General features: G+C 41.0%; 1 long non-coding RNA gene across 1 annotated transcript; it reads right to left on the reverse strand.

The window, feature by feature from the left end:
* Positions 1-2,173: 2,173 nt before the first annotated feature.
* LOC104216745 (uncharacterized) lies at positions 2,174-4,143 on the reverse strand. The gene is made up of 3 exons (XR_708576.1): positions 4,070-4,143; positions 3,229-3,997; positions 2,174-3,153 (listed from the first exon to the last, which is right to left on the reverse strand). It is a non-coding gene; the product is annotated as an uncharacterized lncRNA (long non-coding RNA).
* Between the last annotated feature and the right edge of the window lie 18,268 nt (positions 4,144-22,411).

The following is a 22,411-nucleotide window of genomic DNA, read 5'->3' on the forward strand; positions in this document are numbered from 1 at the left end:
GAGTCAGACAAGGAAACTACAACGTGTGCGCAGAACGAACCTAAGCAAAACAGCAACGTTTCGTATTCTCCGACGTTGCACCCTCTGATGCAAGCAATGTCAAACGAACTGGGACTCCCCCAGAAAATGTCTGATTCTCCAAAAACTAGGACTGACGATATTTCGATAAGTTCGAAATAACACCCTTTAAGGCCAAGGGCCATCGCCAAAAAGAAGAGTTCGACCTCGATCGAACGATGACAGGTTACTATTTCGATAAGTTCGAAATAACACCCTTTAAGGCCAAGGGCCATCGCCAAAAAGAAGAGTTCGACCTCGATCGAACGATGACAGGTTACTATTTCGATAAGTTCGAAATAACACCCTTTAAGGCCAAGGGCCTTCGTCAAAAAGAAGAGTTCGACCTCGATCGAACGACGATGAGTTACTATTTCGATAAGTTTGAAATAATACCCTTTAAGGCCAAGGGCCTCCAACAAAAAGAAGAGCTCGACCTCGATCGAATGACGACGGGTTACTATTTCGATAAGTTTGAAATAACACCCTTTAAGGCCAAGAGCCTTCGTCAAAAAGAAGAGTTCGACCTCGATCGAACGACGACGAGTTACTATTTCGATAAGTTCAAAATAACACCCTTTAAGGCCAAGGACCCCCGCCAAAAAGAAGAGTTCAACCTCTATCATACGACGACGGGTTACTATTTCGATAAGTTTGAAATAATACCTTTTAAGGCCAATGGCCTTCGCCAAAAAGAAGAGTTCAACCTCGATCGAACGACGATGGGCTACTATTTTGATAAGTTCGAAATAACACCCTTTAAGGCCAAGGGCCCCCGCCGAAAAGAAGAGTTCGACCTCTATCGAACGACGACGGATTACTATTTCGATAAGTTCGAAATAACACCCTTTAAGGCAGAGGGCCTTCGCCAAAAAGAAGAGTTCGACCTCGATCGAACGACGACGGGTTACTAGTTCGATAAGTTCGAAATAACACCCTTTAAGGCCAAGGTCCTTCTCAAAAAAGAAGAGTTCGACCTCGATCGAACGACAACGGGTTACTATTTCGATAAGTTCGAAATAACACCCTTTAAGGCTAAAGGCCTCCGCCAAAAAGAAGAGTTCAACCTCGATCGAACGACGATGTGTTACTATTTTGATAAGTTCAAAATAATACCCTTTAAGGCCAAGGACCTTCGCCAAAAAGAAGAGTTCGACCTCGATCGAGCGACGACGGGTTACTATTTCGATAAGTTTGAAATAACACCCTTTAAGACTAAGGGCCCCCGCCAAAAAAAAGAGTTATACCTCGATCGAACGACGACGGGTTACTATTTCGATAAGTTCGAAATAACATACTTTAAGGCCAAGGGCCTTCGCGAAAAAGAAGAGTTCGACCTCGATCAAACAACGACGGGTTACTATTTCGATAAGTTCGAAATAACACCCTTTAAGGCCAATGGCCTTCGCAAAAAAGAAGAGTTCGACCTCGATCGAATAATGGTGGGTTACTATTTCGATAAGTTCGAAATAACACCCTTTAAGGCCAAGGGCCTTCGCCAAAAAGAAGAGTTCGACCTCGATTGAACGACGACAGGTTACTATCTCGATAAGTTCGAAATAACACCCTTTAAGGCCAACTACCTTCGCCAAAAAGAAGAGTTCGAGCTCGATCAAACAACGACTGGTTACCATTTCAATAAGTTCGAAATAACACCCTTTAAGGCCAAGGGCCTTAGCCAAAAAGAATAGTTCGACCTTAATCGAGCGACGACGGGTTACTATTTCAATAAGTTCGAAATAACACCCTTTATGGCCAAGGGCCTTCGCCAAAAAGAAAAGTTCGACCTCGATCGAACGACGATGGGTTACTATTTCGATAAGTTCAAAATAACACCCTTTATGGCCAAGGGCCATCGCCAAAAAGGAGAGTTCGATCTCGATCGAACGACGACGGGTTAATGTTTTGGAAAAAATCCTTTGAGGCCATAAACCATCGCCAAAGGGAAAGTACGAAATATTACTAAGGCCAAGGACCATCAGAAAGTGCAAAAATATTGAGACTCGCCGTGCAAGAATCTATCTCGCACCGAAATCACGCGAAATGAAAACAAGGGTAGAATACAAGACAAATAATAGCGAAAAATTCTTCTTTATACAAAGTCTCTGCACAAATGGTCGCGGATTACATAAGGCCCAAGTCAACAATATAAAAAACACAACAAAAAAGAGAGAAGAAAATAACAAATGAAAAACATGTCAATATCACTATCCCTCTACTCTGCATCATCATCGCCACCCTCTCCACCGTCATCTCGGGGAATTTCTCCTTCGGCGTCCGTGCCCCCATTGGCTTCTGGAGTCGCCACATCATATCCGCAAATAACGCGAGCCTTCCGTGCTTTCACCCGTGCCTCCTCATATGCAACCTTTGTCACATTACTCGCCTCTCACAAACTCTGGTACATATCCCGCTAGGCTTCGACATAAACCCAAAGCTCGTACATGTGGCAGGGAACGACGGTGGTGGAATATTCGATTTGAGCCAACAGTCGCTCATTTTCTGCCTCTAGTGTTGCGACCTGATCTCCCAGAATTGATGCCTCTTGGTCAATCTCGCTAATGCGCTCCTCAAGCCTTGCCTCCATAAGGGTGGTCGTCGCTCTTTACAGCTCTTGCTCGGATTGGAGGACGTATATGGTGTTCTCCAGGGCCGCCGCCCTCGCCGAAGCCACAGACAAAGCACTCTTGATACTCTCCAACCAGCAACTTTGTTCTCTAGCCCAGTCAATTTCCCCATCCATTCTGCGCTCAATACCTCGACTTTGATCAAGTTCTGATCCATCTCCGACTTCATTGACCTCAATTTCTCCTATAGATGCTCGCACTCTGCGGCGACCCCCTTGCCCAACTCGAGCTCCTCATCTTTTATTTGAAGTTGCTCCTCAAGCACACTCTTATTGCGGATAGCCTGCATCAATTGATGGTCCCTTTTCTCCAACTACTCACCAAGAGCCCGACTGCCGGGGTTTGCCTTCAGCCGCTCTTGCATCTCGCAACACTTGTTGCGGTAGCAACGATATTTCTCCAACATCTTCAAAAAAATCTTAGCCCGAATGTTAGCCCTGCGAATGCTCTCCACTTCTACCATATACGTCTGAAAAATGAAAAGACGGGTTTGAATCCTATTATCAAGAGAAACAAGGGATAAGCAAAAGTAAGCATAACATACCCTTAAGCCCATAACGGCCAGTTCGTCCATCAGGTCAGCATCGGGAACGGTCCGAAGGGCTGTATTCTCGGCTGCGAAGCATAGCATGCTAAACTACGGCACCAGATCCTCCGTGTCCCCCAAAAGATTGACATCCGAAGGGATCTTAAGAATACGGGCCGAGCTTCTCGCACGAACCACCAAGTGAGTAAGGCCCTTCTCAAACATCCTGACATCATCAGGGTCGAAGTACGATTTGGATTCGTAATCGTCAACCACCACACCTTTTCCTCTTTTAGCAGCTGAAGAGGAAGCACGACCAACTGCAGAGGATGAGGGTACGTCTGAAACTACAATGGCGGCCCCTGAAATCTGACCTTCCGCCACGATAGGTTGCTGATTACCGACAATGGTGGGAATCTCTGATTGAGCCGAGACAACGGCTAATTTCGTCCCTACTGGGGGAGCCACGACAACCCCTCTCCAGATCCAGTTGGAGGGGAGTCGTCTAGATGAATCACTGTTGGGAGCGTTGTTTCGAACTCCACTTGCCATTTTTTTGAAGGCCCTTTTTCTTCCCAGTAGGTGGAGATTTACCCGTCGGGCGAACGACATGGGTCGGAACTTCGGCTTGAGAATCGGCCCTCGCAGGAGTAACTACGGCCGCAGACTCAACTGAAGCAGCCCTCGACGAAGGTCGAGCGGTGGGTACCGCGATAGGGCGAATAGGTAAGGCTGACTGCCGGAAAGCTAACGTAAGAGCCCTCACTCTCCGCACCCTCCTTGACACCTACGAACATCACGTGAGGAATTAAATACAAAAAGGGAAAGAGACAAACGACGAATAGAAATGACATCTTACCAGAAAGAGGCCTACGCCCATATTTGTCATAAAAAGCCGCCCACGTGCGAACCCCCACCGTATGAGGGAGAATAGCACTCACCCACTCACGGATATTTTCGACAGGAGGAGGGGGCAATTTCTCAGCTGCAAAAATACAACAGGGTTTAGTACTGTAACAGAAAATGGTCGGATATATCCCTGACTAAAAACATGAGACTTACGTGCAAAGTTCCATTTCTCAGGGAACCCCGTCGGATCCACCACAATGGGTTCAGTCTGCACATAGAAATAATTCTCATAAAAACAACCGTTAGTCCTGTTGTCCATCTTCACCGCCAGACTCTTCGAACCCCGAGGACGCATGTGAAGCATCGTGTCGCGGATAAGCTGAGGGGCGACGATACTGAGCAGGTGGTCCAAGGTGATCCCACGACCGGCGAGTTCCGCAAACTTGAGAAACATAAGGAACAGCTTGTACAGGTACGATGAAAGCTGGGCGGGGAACACCTTGTCAAACGGCAGAAGTCTACCACTAGGAGAGGAAGAGGAAGTGTGTATCCAATAAGAAAGGGGTAGGCATAAAATACACAATACCCAGGACGGTCAAAATGGACTATGTCGTCTCCTACCGCCGGTCGCATGTCGACATAGCCGGGGATCCCCCACCTGGTTTTCAACTCTGCAATGTCTTCTTCCCTCATAACAGAAGGGATAGGTTCCGGCTCAGCCCTGGCGCGACTGCTGAAGTCGGTCAATTTTCTCCCAGGGCGAGGCAAAATCTCGACTATCAACGGGACCTCCTCGTCTTCCATCGTATCCACCCCTCCAGTGGCCTGAACAACATTTTCTGGTGCCAGAATTGTAGAAGGAGATCGGTGCGAGAGGAATCACCAGCCATTTTTCCCAGATGAGGCGGCAAAAGATAACGGAAAGAAAGGATGAAAATTTTCAGTTAACTAAAGGCAAATGAAAACTTGAAGTATCAGGAAGGAAGTCTATCAGCCGAATTCTTCCGAGTAAAAGGCAAAGAAGTGTGTCAATCGGCTGATAAGTTCTTTCTATTTATAAGAGATATAAATTCCCTGAACACGAAACCCAAGAGTCGCTAATCGAACCTGATAGGGCATAAAACGTTTCAGTTCCCCAGGAATGCGCTTCATAATGGTGGTAACCATAAAATAATGCTTTGATGCCAAACGATGTTTCGGTTCTGAAACAGCTGCAACGGTTCAAGGGTATCGAAAGAGCGCCGCCACCTCGCCTAAAACCCAAGTAATGTAACTAAGGAACGAGAAGTCAGATTTCGCTCGAGTTTGTAACAATCATGATCCGTCCCCCAGGCCCGACAGAGGGCGACCCCGTTAGACGGAGGGACTAACTGTATTGGTCAAAATTTGACCGTCACGGCAGAGCTGACCAACGTCCCGCCTAAGAGACCGGACAATAAAAGATAACATATCCCACTCTACATCCCATTCCCAACACCCGTCGAGTCGGAAGGAGCAATGTCTAAAAGAACGACCAAGGCACACTAGATGCGAGAGAGCGTGGACCAAGTAAATGGCAAAGGTGCCTTGACTATATATAGTAGGGAAAACCTTCGATTAAGGGGGTCTGCTCCCCCTTCTCTCTCCCAAGCTCTCTTCTTATAATCTTTATGGGAAAGAAGTAATCTGCAGAAGAACATGTAAAGCTATTTCCCCCATCGATTGATGAGATTCACAATGTTGAATTTCAATAAGATCGACTTTATTTCTTCCATCCTATGTATTATCTACACTATTAGCTTTTTGATCTGGAATTTATTATGTATGACTAAGATTTACCCCTTCATTTTCTTTTGATTGATTTATTCAAAAAGATTCTGATATCTTTTGAGTCAAACAAGGAAGGGAATGAAGAAAGCATTGGTGGCATTGCAAATCTTGGTCTTCCTGCAGAAATTGTGGGAATTGTAATTGGAATACTTGGAATTGGTGGCATTCCCTGTACTCTTGGAAAACTTGGGATATTTGGGATTACTGAAATTGTGCGAAAAGATGGAATGCTTGAGCCAGCAGGTTGATTGTTGGCTTGCAAAAGTTGACGAGTAGCTTCAGACTTCTCATTCATTGCCATTAACATCATTGCAACCATTAAAATGCAAAGATTGATAGTTCTAGCCATAGCTCTGTGCGTATTAGTACTACACTGAACTTGAAGAGATATTCTTGGGTTATTGGTTAAAAGATGATGAAGAGGAAACTAAAAGGTTGAGCTATTTATAGTTGGAAATTGATGAACGTTTGATGTAAGGAAAAATGACACTGTATAGTCACGGTAAAACTAATAGCCGAAAAAATGTATAAAATTTGTATATTTTTTTGAATGTATATACATTCTGTATGTTATATATAAAAATTATACAAATTTCATACACTTTTTCGTCTACCAAATGTAAATAGTTTCTGGCGTGGGCTAAAAGTGATAATATCTCTTGATGTAATGATATATATATGCAACAAAACTTAGTGGGCGTTCGGACATAAGAATTGTGAAATTTCGGGAAAAAGTAAAAATGATATTTGAAAATTAGAGTTGTGTTTGGACATGAATACAATTTGGAGCTGTTTTTGAATTTTTGTGAGTGATTTGAAGTGAATTTTTTTGAAAAACAGGTTTTTGGAGTTTTTTAAATTTTCGAAAAATTATGAAATTTAACTTCAAGTGAAATTTAAAATTTTCATGGTCAAACGCTAATTCCGAAAAAAGTAAAAAAAAATCGAAAATAGTGAATTTTTTTTCTATGTCCAAACGGGCCCTTAGTTTGTTTTGGTTATGACTTCTGATGGAATAATTAAGAACAGAGAAGGCTGATGCTACATTCTTGTTGCTGTTAGATGACCTTCTAAAAGAGTTACGTCCAAATTTATGTTTGAAAAAAGTATGTGTTTCTTAAAGATGGGTGCTAGTCTTCTGGTTTAACACCAAATTTATTGTTGAGCTTTTGGTGATTTTACACAAAGAATTTTGGAGTGAAAGTTGTTAAACTACCATATACTAATATGGTGATGGTCTTATCATGTTTACCAGACAAATGCAAATTGTAAAGAAAACTTTAAACGATTCCAAATATTTGTAAACTTTGCATGTTGTACTCTAAACTCAAAAGGAGTACATAATATCGATAGATTGGCTGAAGAATTACCTGAAACTAACATTTTAGTGTCAATTGCGATGTATAAGTCGCATTCGGCAATTGCGATTTATAAGCCGCATTCTTATGTAGAAGTCGCATTTAGTATTGCAACTTACAAGTCGTATTATGTACAAGTCGCATTAAGCAATTGCGACTTGTACGTTGCATTCATCTTATAAATCAGCGATTTATAAGTTGATTTTGCAATTATTAAGTCGCATTCTCAATTGCAATTTATAAATTGCATTTTCAATTGCTATGTACAAACCGTATCATCAATAGCGATTTATATGTCTCTTTCGTCAATTGCGTTTCATAAGTCACATTTCTCTATTGTGTTTATAAGCGCATTTGTCATTGCGATTATAAGTCTCATTTTCGATTGCGAGTGATTTATAAGTCTCATTTGTTAATTACAATTTATAAGTACATTTTGTTGAGTGTCAAAATTGCCCCACATCGGTTGGGGAGTGAATTGGGTGGGAATTGCACCCTATAAAAGGAGGCATAATGTTTAGGATTTAAACACACCTCTCATTTGCCTTCTTATCTTCTTAAGGCATTTGTATCTTCTCTCTTTAGTATTATTTCACTTGTATTTTTGGAGTGGAATAAAATATTGGTTGTGTCCGAGGAGTAGGCAAAATTAGCCGAACCTCGTAAATTCTGGTGTTCCTTTTATTGTTGCTTTATTGTCTTATTTATTATTTGGTGGCTGTCATAATTTTTGGTATAGTAGTTGTGACTTATTCACACTATATACATTTGGCTTCCGCAACAATTGGTATCAGAGCCAAGGTACTGTCTAAGTATGCTCTGTGGTTGCAGCATAGTCTGATCTTCCACATCAGAAAAGATTTATCTTGGTAACTGAGTCAAGGTTCTGTCTGAGTATGCTCTGTGGTTGCAGCTTAGTCTGATCTTCCACACCAGAAAGGAAATAATCTTGATTTGTGTCGTCAGCTATTAAATAATATTTGTGTCAAAGATGGGAGACAATAAACAAGAAGAATCTACATCAAGTGTCAACAATACGTCATCATTGGCATCTTCGCTTATGACAAGAATTGTGTCAAATGCGAAATTTGCGGTAGAAATTTTTGACGGGTCCGGACATTTTGGGATGTGGCAAGGCGAGGTTCTAGATGTCCTTTTTCAACAAGGGCTAGATCTGGCCATTGAAGAAAAGAAACCAGATGTTATTGGAGAAGAAGATTGGAGAATTATCAACCGTGTTGCTTGCGGTACCATTCGATCCTACCTTGCTAGAGAGCAGAAATATCCATACACAAAGGAAACTTCTGCAAGTAAATTATGGAAAGCACTGGAGGGTAAATGTTTTGAAGAAAAACAGTCAAAATAAATTGTACATGAAGAAGAGACTATTTCGCTTCACCTATGTTCCTGGTACCACAATGAACGAACATATCACCAGTTTCAATAAGTTGGTCACATATTTGCAAAATATGGATGCAACTTTTGATGATGGTGACTTGGCCTTGATGTTGTTGGGGTCACTTCCTGATGAGTACGAGCACCTTGAAACTACTCTACTCCATGGGAATGACGAAATTTCTCTCAGAGAAGTTTGTTCGGCTTTGTACAGCTATGAACAAAGAAAGAGAGAAAAACAAAAGGGCGGAGAAGGAGAAGCACTGGTTGTGAGGGGTCGTCCTCAAAATCAAATGAGGACAAAGAAGGGAAGATCCAAGTCAAGATCTAAACCCAATAAAGATGAATGTGCCTTTTGTCGAGAAAAGGGACACTGGAAGAAAGACTGTCCGAAGTTAAAGAATACGGCCAAACATAACAATGGAAAGGCCATTATGGATTCAAATGTGGTTGATTGTGATGATTCAGACTTCTCATTAGTTACAACAGAGCCATCAACATCATCAGACATATGGTTGATGGACTCGGCTTGTAGCTATCATATGTGTCCCAACAGGGACTGGTTCATGGATTTTCAAGAAGGAGAATATGGAGTCGTCCACACAACGGATAACATCTATCTTACCTTATATGGTATTGGTTCAATACGATTAAGGAATCATGATGGAATGATCAGAACATTAACATATGTTCGATATGTACCGGGTTTGAAGAAAAATCTCATCTCTGTGGGAGCCCTAGAATCAAAAGGGTTCAAAATCATTGCAGAAAATGGAGTGATGAGAGTATGCTCTGGTGCACTAGTGGTAATGAAGTCCAATCGGAAGAACAATAACATGTACCGTTATCGCGGTAGTACAGTTATTGGGACAGCGACAGTAACATCCAGTGACGAAAAAGAGGCAGAAGCAACCAGGCTATGGCACATGCGCTTGGGACATGCTGGAGGTAAATCCTTGAAAACTTTATTAGATCAAGGATTGTTAAAAGGAGTAAATGCTTGCAACTTGGAGTTTTGCGAGCATTGTGTCAAAGGGAAACAGACAAGGGTTAAATTTGGTACAACAATCCATAATACTAAAGGTATTTTGGATTATGTACACTCTGATGTTTGGGGTCCTTCCAAAACACCTTCATTGGGTGGGAAGAACTATTTTATAACCTTTGTTGATGATTTTTCCCGAAGAGTGTGGGTGTATACAATGAAGAGCAAAGATGAAGTGTTAGGAATTTTTATCAAATGGAAAATGATGGTGGAGAATCAAACAGGCAGGAGGATCAAATGTATTCACACAGACAATGAAGGTGAATACAAAAATGATCATTTTAATAAGGTTTGTGAAAATGATGGCATCGTCCGACACTTCACTGTCAGACATACACCACAATAGAATGGAGTGGCAAAACGTATGAACCGGACCTTGCTGGAGAAGGTACAGTGTATGTTGTCCAATGCTGTCTTAGGCAAAGAATTTTGGGCTGAGGCAGTTACATATGCATGTCACCTCATTAATCGTCTGCCATCTGCTGCTATTGATGGCAAGACACCATTTGAAAAATGGTATGAAAAGCTTGTTGTAGATTATGACTCTTTGCACATATTTGACTCAACTGCATATTATCATGTAACAGAGTCAAAATTGGATCCAATGACAAAGAAGGCTATTTTTATGGGGATTACTTCTGGAGTCAAAGGATATCGCTTATGGTGTCCTATGACAAAGAAAGTAATATTCAGCAGGAATGTTACCTTTGATGAATCTGCTATGGTGAATAAGGTAACAGAAGATACCAAACAAAATGAGGGTGCTTCTAAGCAAGTGGAGTTTGAGGGAAAATTTATTTTTCCTACACAAGAAGCAGATGAGGAAACATATGAAGATTATCCTCTGGAAGAAGAGCCAGTAGAGAGGGAGATTCCAACTCAGGAACCTCAACAACAACTTGAATCAATAGCAACTAGCAGGCCAAAAAGGACAATAACAAAACTTGTTCGTCTTATAGAGACGGTTGCTTGTGCTGCCTCAATTGTAGCTGATAATGTTCCTACCACTTATAAAGACGCAGTCCAAAGTTCAGAAGAAGATAAGTGGTGGATTGCCATGAATGATGAAATACAGTCCCTCCATCAGAATCATACATGGAGATTGGCCAATCTCCCGAAGGGAAAAAAAGCAATTGGGTGCAAATGGATATTTGCAAAGAAAGAAGGATTTCCTAACCAAGAAGGTGTTTGCTACAAAGCAAGATTGGTGGCTAAAGGATATGCTCAAAATGAGGGAATTGATTACAATGAAGTGTTTTCTCCAGTTGTAAAACATTCCTCCATTTAAATTATGTTGGTTTTGGTAGCACAGTTGGATTTGTAACTAGTTTAAATGGATGTAAAAATTGCGTTTTTACATGGAAACTTGGAGGAGGAAATCTACATGACTCAGCCAGAAGGATTCAAAGTTGCTGGAAAAGAAAATATGGTATGGAAACTTGAAAAATTATTGTACGGATTGAAACAATCTTCTAGACAATGGTACAAGCGATTTGACAAGTTTATGTTGCGGCAAGGGTACAAGAGAAGCAAATACGATCATTGTGTGTATTTGCGCAAGCTTGAAGATGGTTCCTTTGTATATCTTCTCCTATATGTTGATGATATGTTGATAGATTCCAAGAATTCGGAAGAAATTGATAAGTTGAAGATTCAACTGAAGAAGGAGTTCGATATGAAGGATTTGGGTGAGGCAAAGAAAATTCTTGGCATGGAGATAATTAGAGATAGACGTTCAAAGAAACTCTGTTTATCTCAGAAAGAATATTTGAAGAGAGTACTACAACGTTTTGGCATAGATGACAAGACTAAGCCAGTTAGTACTCCACTTGCTCCCCATTTTAAGCTAAGTACTACTATGTCGCCAATGGATGAAGCTGAACGAGAGTATATGTCAAAGGTACCATACGCAAATGTTGTTGGTAGCTTGATGTATGCAATGGTTTGCACAAGGCCTGACATTTCACAAGCTGTTGGAGTTATTAGCAGATATATGCACAATCCAGGGAAGGAGCATTGACAAGCTGTGAAGTGGATTCTACGGTATATTCATAATACTGTAGATGTCGGGTTAGTTTTTGAGCAGGAAGACAATCAGTCTGTAGTTGGATATTGTGACTCAGATTTTGCGGGTGATCTGGACAAACGAAGATCAACTACTGGTTATGTGTTTACTTTTGCAAAGGCACCAGTTAGTTGGAAGTCTACTTTGCAGTCAACAGTTGCTTTGTCTACAACAGAGGCAGAGTACATGGCTATTACAGAGGCTGTGAAGGAGGCAATTTGGCTTCAAGGATTGCTAAAGGAGCTTGGTGTTGAACAAAAAGGTATCACAATTTTTTGTGATAGTCAAAGTGCTATTCAATTAGCGAAGAACCAAGTTTATCATGCAAGGACGAAGCACATTGATGTTCGGTATCATTTCGTACGAGAAATCATAGAAGAAGGTGGAGTCACGGTGAAGAAAATTCATACTACAGAGAATCCTGCTGATATGCTGACAAAGGTGGTGACTGCGGTCAAGTTTCAACATTGTTTGGATTTGATCAACATTGTTGAACACTGAAGATTGAAGATGAAGACACAACCAAAATTTGTTATTGAGAGAAAATTGAAGATGTGGAATTTTGCCAAGGTGGAGATTTGTTGAAATTGGCAAAATGTTTGTCCCACATCGGTGGGAAAACAAAAGTTGGGGGGATTTTCCCCCTATAAAAGAAGGCTTAATGTTTAGGATTTAAACACACCTCTCATTTGCCTTCTTATCTTCTTAAGGCATTTGTATTTTCTCTCTTTAGTATTATTTCACTTGTATTTTTGGAGTGGAATAAAATATTGGTTGTGTCCGAGGAAGTAGGCAAAATTGGCCTAACCTCGTAAATTCAGGTGTTCCTTTTATTGTTACTTTATTGTCTTATTTATTATTTGGTGGGTGTCATAATATTTTGGTATAGTAGTTCTGACTCATTCATACTATATAAATTTGGCTTTCGCAACACATTCCTTAGTCTAAGTTGCAAGTTATAAGGTACATTTGTATAAATTGCTATTTATAAGTTGCATTCTATGATTTATAAGTCACATTAGTCAAATGCGATTTATAAGTTGCATTCGTCAATTGCCACTTATATTCTCATTTTTCAATTGTGATTTATAAGTCACATTAATCGATTGTAATTTATAAGTTGCATTTGTCAATACTACAACAACAACAACAACAACAACAACAACCCAGTGTAATCCCACAAGTGGGGTCTGGGGAGGGTAATATGTACGCAGACCTTACCTCTACCCCGAGGGGCAGAGAGGCTGTTTCCAGGAGACCCTCGGCTCAAGAAGGCAACAAAAGATACTATATTAGTACTATCAATAGACTCATAATAAAATAACATACAATACCATAAAATCCATAACATAACATAAATACCATAAAATAACAAAATAACAGCAATATATGAGATATAGGAAATACGGGAAAGATGTAAGGTATACTAATAAACAACAGATAAAGCCCATCATCAGTAGCTGATCAATAGCATCCTAAGACTAATTCCTAACTGGCTAGTCTCACTCTAGTGGGCTGATCAATAGCATTTGTCAATACTATAATACAAATTTTGTTTTCCTCATTAAGTTGCAGGCTGAGGTCGTCATCATCGTAAAAGCAAGCTGCAGATAATAGTCGTGGAATTAGTGCTCACATGTCGACCCTTCATAAACGCCTTTACCATGCTCTCAATCTTGGCAAAATGGCATCTCCACAATAAAAATATAAAATTGTCTCAAAGTTTTCTTGTTTAAAACCGTAATTCAAGAAGGATCCATCTAAACCATAACCATTGATCACCTTAAAAAGGACCTCTCAGTTGTCACCACAGTAATACAACAACAATAACAAACCTAGTGGATTTCCACGGGTGGGGTCTGGGGAGGCTAGGGTATACGCAGACCCTATCCCTACTCTGGGAGAGTGATGATAGGCTATAGTTGCATATTTTAGTCGCTTATTACACTCTAATTTACTGCACTTTAATTGAGTTTGAGCTTTAACCGCCAGTGTTTTGCACTAACTGTGTGTTTTATGCCTTGTAGGAGTGATTCTGAGCTATATAGATGTTAAGGAATGAATTCAAGTGATTTGGAGCTTTAAAGTCTGAGTAAAATCCCAATGAATTAAGCTAGGATCGTGTTCGGGGATCAACGGATGATAATTAAGAGCGAACGAAGAATCGAGTAGGCATATTGCGCACTGTCTAGTACAATGCACATAACGTTTTACTCAGAATTCCATTTGGGATCCACAATATATGGTTGGAAAGCTAACTCAAAGGGCTACAACTTTAATGTTTTACGTTTTTCCAAATTCCAAACGGAACAGGGTGAAAAGTGCGCATCAATAGTGTGGCCGCACTCAGGCCGCGCTCGTCAAGTAGAATCAATGTGGAAATGCACGGTCTGAGCGCGGTCCAAGCGCGGCCGCGCACGTCCTGCCCGGAAAATGTGTCCTTTTTTGCCTAGGAGAAGGTGTAATTGTTTGGGCCCAACCCTACTTGGTATATATACATGGAAAAACGGTATTTTGAAGAGGTTGAACAGATTTGAGACATAGATTCGACCTAAGGAGACAGAGACAATAGGAGCAAGGCGGGGAATTCTTCTACGAGTTTTTACTTCCTCTTCCTATTTTTCATTGTTGGTTATGACTTTTAGTATTGTATTTTTACATACTATTATGAATAGTTAATTTGTTATATAGGGTTTGGATGGAACCTTTTGTAAGATAAATTCTTGTTATGTTTTTATATAATTGAGCCGTAGTATTTTCTCTATTTGTTCAATTATATTATTCTTGTAGTTGATTGAAGGGCCCTCAATTAGCTGTGCCTATTTAGTATGTATTACTCGGTAGAGAGTACATATTTACGTAGTTGTTGAACAACATCACTCCCGATGTATGTGAGGAATCAATAACCAAGGGTTTAAATGTGGGATTAAGGATAACGAAACCTTGGGTGCCATCTAAGTGAGTTGTAATTAAAGCCAGATAGCGTAACTCGGGAAAGTATGTCTAGTAAATTATCGTAATTACTCGGGGGATAATTACAACACGTAGAGCGCTCATGATCGGTAGAGAATACTTAGGCGAAATTATAGAAGACATAGCGGGAAGGATTCCGACAATTGGAGAAATTATACCTCTAGACCTCCTTAATCTTGTATCTAACCCTTAGTATCTGTAGTTGTTAATTTATTATTTTAATTTGTTAGTTATTTAGTTAATGTCACGACCCAAAAATCGATCTGGTCGTGATAGCGCCTATCGTGAAACTAGGCCAGCCGACACAACTCTTGAATCAACCATTTTTCAATAAAAGTTGTTGTTACACTATTTATAAACCAATAATCTCATAATAAAACTCAAAAGAAAAGTACAGAATAATTACACAAGCCCGACATCGGGGTGTCACTAGTCATGAGCATCTACCAAGGTCTGAATACAACAAGAGTCTAAAAATGTACTAAGTACAGTAATGAAAATGAGAGGAAGGAAATAATGTTGCGAACGTCGTGCAGCCACCTCGCTAACTCCGCGACTCCGCCTCCGAGCAATCAACACCCGCTACTGGGTTCTGAAATACCTGAATCTACACACGAGGTGCAGGGAGTAATGTGAGTACTCCAACCCAGTAAGTAATAAGAGTAAATAAAGACTGATCAGTAGGAAACAATGAATCCACATTTATAAAAAAAAACTCAGTAAGCACAATAGGCTTTCAAATCAGAATACGAGTCACTTGCCTCATTTAAAATCTAGTTTTTGGTAATATCATTTGGAAATGCTTTCCCACAGTTTCAGTAGGGGTTCAACACCATTTACAATAAAAGAGATGAAAACCATAATAGGCCCCTCGGGCAAAACAAATTTCGTATACAGCCCCTCAGGCAAAACAGAAATTCACAATCCTTTTTATAACTTAAAACTTCAGTTTAAATTAAAGATTATTTAAAACATTTGTTCAATAATTTCAATAGAGGATCGATCTAAAGATGAGTGAAAGCAGTAAATAAATCAACATATTCAATAGAAATTCACTTTAAAGAGGAGTGAAAAACAGTAAGTTCATAAACAGGCCCCTCAGGCAGAGCATCACTCATGTACATGTATATCTATAGCCCCTCGGGCAAGCCTCTCAGTCGCTCGTGACTCAACTCTTACCAATCAGCGCTCACACTCAGCACTCACACTCATCACTCACACTCATCACTCACACTCAATAGGTACCATATAGTAACCGTTGCGGCGTGCAGCCCGATCCATATATATAGTCGACTATGCTCACTGGGAGTGTTCAGACTTCGAAGGGGCTCCTACAGCCCAAGCGTTATATCGCTGCTGCGTGTAGCCCGATCCATAGATATATAATCCTCACAACTAGGCCCTCGGCCTCTCTCAGTCATTAACCTCATAATCGGATCCTCTGTCTATCTCATCATCAACCTCACAATCAGATCCTCAGTCTATCTCAGTCGTCAACCTCACGATCACTCGGACCATCAGTAAAACAGGGAACTCAGCGCAAATAGTTTTCATATTTTAAGAAGTAAAGTGATAAAACTAGATTTAAACAATAAACAGGTAAAACATGACTGAGGATATGCTTTCAAAACAAAATAGAGCGAGGGAAAAAAAATAGTAAAAATGTCCTTAAAGGTCTCAACAGGTCGACACAAGGCCCCAAGCTTGGCATATAGCCCAAAATATAATATAAACCTAAAATATGGAATATCTTAAGATTTCAAATCAAATACGCGACTTAACAGTCGTACGGGACGGACCAAGTCACAATCCCCAACGGTGCACGACTTCACGCCCGTCATCTAGCGTGTGCGTCGCCTCAAGTAGCACAACGATGAGAATTCCGGGGTTTCAAACTCTCATGACAGCATTTACAATCATTACTTACCTCGATCTGGTCCAAAATCTAGCCCGCGATGCCCTTGCCTCTCGACTCGGACTCAAATCGTCCCGAATCTATCCAAATTCAGAATCATATCATCAATATATGCCAAAGGGACAAAGCCCATACGAGAATAATCAAATTAAACTAAAAATCCCAAAATTGGTCCAACCTGACCCCTGGGCCCATATCTCGGAATCTAATAAGAATCACATCAATGGAATCTTCATCCTCCCACGAGTCCATACATATCAAGATCATCAAAACCGGACCTTAAATGGCCTCTCAAATCCCCAATTTAACTCTCCAATTTCAAGCCCTAATTTCCCCAACTCTTTCTCTAATTCTTCCCACAAGTTTCATGATTAAACAATGAAATAATCACCATAAACACAAGATACAAAGCCCAAATTGCTTACCTCTCCATCAACACTTGATTCTCTCTTGAAATCACAACTTGGAGCTCCAAAATCGCACAAAATGATGAACAAATGACTAAAAATTGCGAAGGGGCCTTTTTATACATTCTGCCCAGCACTTTCGCACCTGCGACCCCATAAGCGTATTTGTGCTTCCGCTTCTGCGGATTTCACTTATGTCATAAGGCCTCGCATCTACGGTCGCCTCATCGCTCCTGCTATATCGCAGATGCGGTTACCAAGCCGCACCTACGGTCCTCCTCGCACCTGCGGAGCTTGCACCTGCGGTCCCCAATCCGCAGGTGCGGACATGACAGAAGCAACAACATCAGCTACATTTTCTCAAGTTCAACCTTCCCGAGAACTATCCGAAATCATTTCGAGGCCTCCGGGACCTAAACCAAAAATACACACAAGTCACATAACCTTATTCAAACTCGTCCCAACCTTCGGAACGCTCAAAACAACATTAAAACACCAAAAATTACATCAAATTTAAACCTAGGATTCCAAAACTTCCAAATTACGTTTTGATCAAAAACCCAACCAAACCACGTCCTAATGACCTGAAATTTTGCACACACGTCACAAATGATACAACGGAGCTACTGCAACTTCCGGAATTTCATTTCGGCTCCTATATCAAAATCTCACCTATCAACCGGAAAACGCCAAAATTTTAATTTCGTCAATTCAAGCCTAAACCTTCCACGGACTTCCAAAATGCATTCTGATCACGCTCCTAAGTCCCAAATCACCTAACAGAGCTAACCAAACCATAAAAATTCCGATCCGAGATCATACACAAACAAGTCAAATCTCGGTCAAACCTCTCAAATTTCAGGCTTCAAATTGAGAACTGCTCTTCCAAATTCGTTCTGATTACCCTGAAAACCAAAACCAACGATTTACATAAGTCGTAACACATCATACGGGGCAAGTCATGCCCGGGAAATGACGAGCAAGGTGCAAAAGCTCAAAACGACCTATCGGGTCGTTACATTCTCCCTCACTTAAACATACGTTCGTCCGCGAACGTGTCCAGAGTTGTTCCGAAAACCATCAAATCGCTGTGTAACCTTACCATGCACATACCCAGGGGTGATCCCACGTCACTCTATCTCGTATAGGTCCGATAACACAATGTAACTGAAATTTCACAGTCCAACCTAGCCCATGAACCTTAGAACCACATTTCTACTGCTGAAATCGTCCACAAGATCCGAATCTCACACCTATACTCTGAACAAGCCCGAACAAATAGTAGTAACCCATACCTGCAATCTCAGGTGCAATTACATGATACACTACATAATTCAAACACTTGTAGCGATCACTTCTAATCACATTAGTTGCACACCACAACCAAATACCGATAAAAAACCTCTTATCAACTAAAGTTTCATTCCAACACTTTCATATACTGCCAATGATAAATGAAACATGCAGTAAGCCATAACCATTTCTCAGACCAACCATTCATGAATCCACTTCTCTTTTTGGCAAAGACCATGGCAGATTTCTGAGCCGAGCCTCGACATTATCCTTCCAACATGCTGAAATCGAATCCGTTCATATTCATTAATGATCCCAATGATCTCATCTAATCCAACACACTACTCTGGAGACATGACACATCAATACAGGCTAAAGCCTCAACTTGTAAAATCCGCGCACCAATAAGCAACAATCCCAACATACCCAAATTATGAAAATGACTCAAATGAAAGAGCTATACCGCAAGCTCACCAGTACCACCACAACACAAGGCTGAGAACCCGCCTCACATCATAGAAACAAAACACAAGAATCTAACCTACAAGGTCATACCTCCACATAACTTCGCTGCAATGCGTGACCCTATCCAGACACTGGTCCACATGAAACACCTCAAGTCACTCTGCTCAAAATTGACGACCACGCGCAATCGATGTCTAGAACCAAAGAAAATCATCATACCCACGGTGAAGCAATTACATAACACCACACAAACCCGAAAGGACATAACCGATACGCCATCCACCGGCTCATACCCAGTACTCTTCTTGGTCGACTTCACTATGAAACCCCAATGGAACTGCACCATCTGTGCCTATAACCAACAAATCATAACGACTCGCAACATAGAAAAGTAATCTATGGATCACCTCAGAACACTAATAGCTCAATAACAACTGAATCAACACATCCCTCACCAATAACGACTCGTAGTCAACAAAGCCATCTCGATGCAAAACACACATCCATATAGGTCTACCAATGAACCCCTTATCAAGGAGTTCCGGAAGCTACTCCTTCAACTCCTCTCATTCTGCCGATGCCATACGATACGGTGCCCAACACCAAATCAATACCGAAATCAACAACTTGCCCGGCGACATGCCCGACCACAAGAAATACCTCCGAAAAGTCCCTCACCACCGAAACTGAATAAATGGTAGGAGTCTCTACACTGAAATCCATCACGAAACCCAAGTAAGAAAGACAATCCTTCCCAGTCATCCGCTGGATCTTCGAAATATAAACCACTCCACTAGAACATAATCTGTCGAACCTCCACTCAGTCCGTGGCATTCCCAACATAGCCAATATCGCCGCTTTAGCGCAATCGTCCAGAATAACATGACACGAGACAATCAGTCTATACCCAATGTCACATCCAAAATCTAACATACCAAGCAACAAAAGATCCACTCGGGTCTCCCAACCCCGATAGTCACTAAACAGTGTTGATACCCGCGACCCACAACCACAACATAGCCTGAATACAAGAACTCCCGGTCTCCAACTCCATATAGCACATGAACCTCTATATCTGATCCCAATTTCACCATCCAAATGTACAACACACCTCTAATACCCAATGATTCCACGAGAGATACTCTTATAATTCTTCTGTGCCACCAAGCACACTCGAATATCAGCAGTCGATCCAGCAAGAGAGTGCCGCAATACTGCCGAAGTACCATCAGCCTAATCACATTACCTTTTTTCTGAAACATATACCTTCGTCAAATCACCCCAATTAGCATTACCATTTCCTTAATCATCTGAAGCTCATTTTTCTAATTATCTGAAACTGCCGGTGCTGCCTAAGAATTGTGACCTTCCTTTCAGAACTGATACGTAACCTTACACATGCAAATCTAAGTCTTGCACAACATACCGCATATACCATACTGTCCTAAGGTAAACATGAGAACTTCATATCCATTCCGAGCCACACACAACTACGTACTCAACTAGCCAAGAACTTTTCTATTGGACCTCAACTGGGAGAAAATCACTATACATCCCATGCTCTTTATGCCCGTGGAAAATACACACCTCTAACCGTGGTAGAATCATCAAGAACTTTCCGAATTCCATTCACATAAAACTAAACCGTCAGAACTGAATCCTTCTAACTCGACCAAGCTACGCAGGCCACTAAAAACCCAAGAAAATTGCCGCAAAACACCTGCAGGAACTCATTACCTTCACCTTCCTAATACTGATATATAGAATCCCATAATTGATATAGAAATACCACAAGTCTTGACATCTTCCAATGAAAACTCAGTTTCTAGCCACATATACAACTTGAAAGTACCCAATTGTTACATGTAAAATCTTGAACACATTAGAACCATTCTCGAGAGTCATTCACTCTATTCAAACTGCAATTAGCCTGATCAAATGAACAGAACCACCCTGCCTCAATAGCACTCTGACACCGCCGAATATAACCTCATCCTAGAAAAAACCAAGCAACTTCATGCCTTATGCACCGAGCATCCATTACCAACAACAACTCAAGACATTCCGTGATTCTCATACACCTATGAAGTATGACATAACCTTTGTCAGAATTTTCCTTTACTCGAGTCATCCTCGGTCTCAATCTCCGTAAGCCATAACTGATTCACCCGCACGCCTCAAACTAGAACCAACATAGCACATAACCGTGCAATCGACTAATTAATAGTGGACTCCCCCACTTGGCTCGAAGCCATAGACCAAAACATACACAATAACTCATAACACATATACTTTATTGTTGCCATAATACCATAGTGAGATTAAACTCAATCCTTCATAGGCTCATGGAACACAGACCGTCTGGTACTTTATATCTTCTGCAACCCTCGCATCCACTCTCGTAGTAGTCAAGCCTACTCTCTTGAGCAACCCAATTTCAAATTGTAAAACATAAATTTCCCTAGTAACAGAGATCTTCCAATAAATGACACAAGGGATTACGCCAACTTCAGAACAATCCGTAGGAGATAACCCCACCTGCTTTGCCTCAAACTAACATTTCTGTACACCTTCCATCGTCATAAACATTACGCAGTCACTTAATCTTCTGAGTCTGAACTCATACTGCAACATGAAATATACTTCACTCCCAACTAGGAAACATGAAAAGATTCCTCACACGCCCATAACTCAGGGCTATACCTCAAATCGAGATGAAAATTAAGTACCTAATAGTTCTCCTATCCTCCAGCACACCCTTCTTGTCGTTTCCAAATCATATGAATACACCTCGCAGTCATAACATGTTCATCACGTAGCTATCCAGTTATTACTCCCCTTAATAGGAACACAATAGAACATATAGATCCAGAAGCACGCGCTCACGAAATCAAAAGCTCAGGGATCAAGCTATAGGCAAAAATCCGGCCTCAAGTCTTTTAGACTGGCCCAACATCAACACACAAAGATCACATCTCGCCCCTTGATCGGGGAATCACAAGCCATCGATGCACATCGGATGATGAGCGCTTATGCGCGCATACGAACGCGTGGAAGGAATTCCAAGAGTTACTTTTCAAGTTGAATCAAGGACGCACGATAAGAATTCAAGAATGTGAAGTTTTTCCTAAAGGTTCCGCAGCCTCTCGAAGATAAATACAGACGTCTCTGTACCGATTCGCGAGACTATACTAAACCTACTCATGACTCGTGAGACATATGTAACCTAGGCTCTGATAACAACTTGTCACGACCCAAAAACTGATCCGGTCGTGATGGCGCCTATCGTGAAACTAGGCCAGCCGACACAACTCTCGAATCAACCATTTTCCAATAAAAGTTGTTGTTACACTATTTATAAGTGATGACCCAAAATGTCATCTTTAAATTAAATAATTATCTCAGTATTTTTAGACCTTGAAAAAGTGGTATCAATAATTTCTCGACTTGCGTGCGCAGTCTGTATAATTTTTCGGAATGTTTTTATGTGAAAAATGGATTAAATTGTGAACTAGAGCTTTAAAACTCAACTGAGTTGACTTCGGTCAACATTTTGAGCAAACGAACCCGGATAAAAGTTTTGACCATTCTGGAAGCTCTGTATCGTGATTTAGGACTTGGTCATAT

This window comes from Nicotiana sylvestris, chromosome 8, assembly GCF_000393655.2.
Source record: "Nicotiana sylvestris chromosome 8, ASM39365v2, whole genome shotgun sequence".
NCBI lineage: Eukaryota > Viridiplantae > Streptophyta > Magnoliopsida > Solanales > Solanaceae > Nicotiana > Nicotiana sylvestris.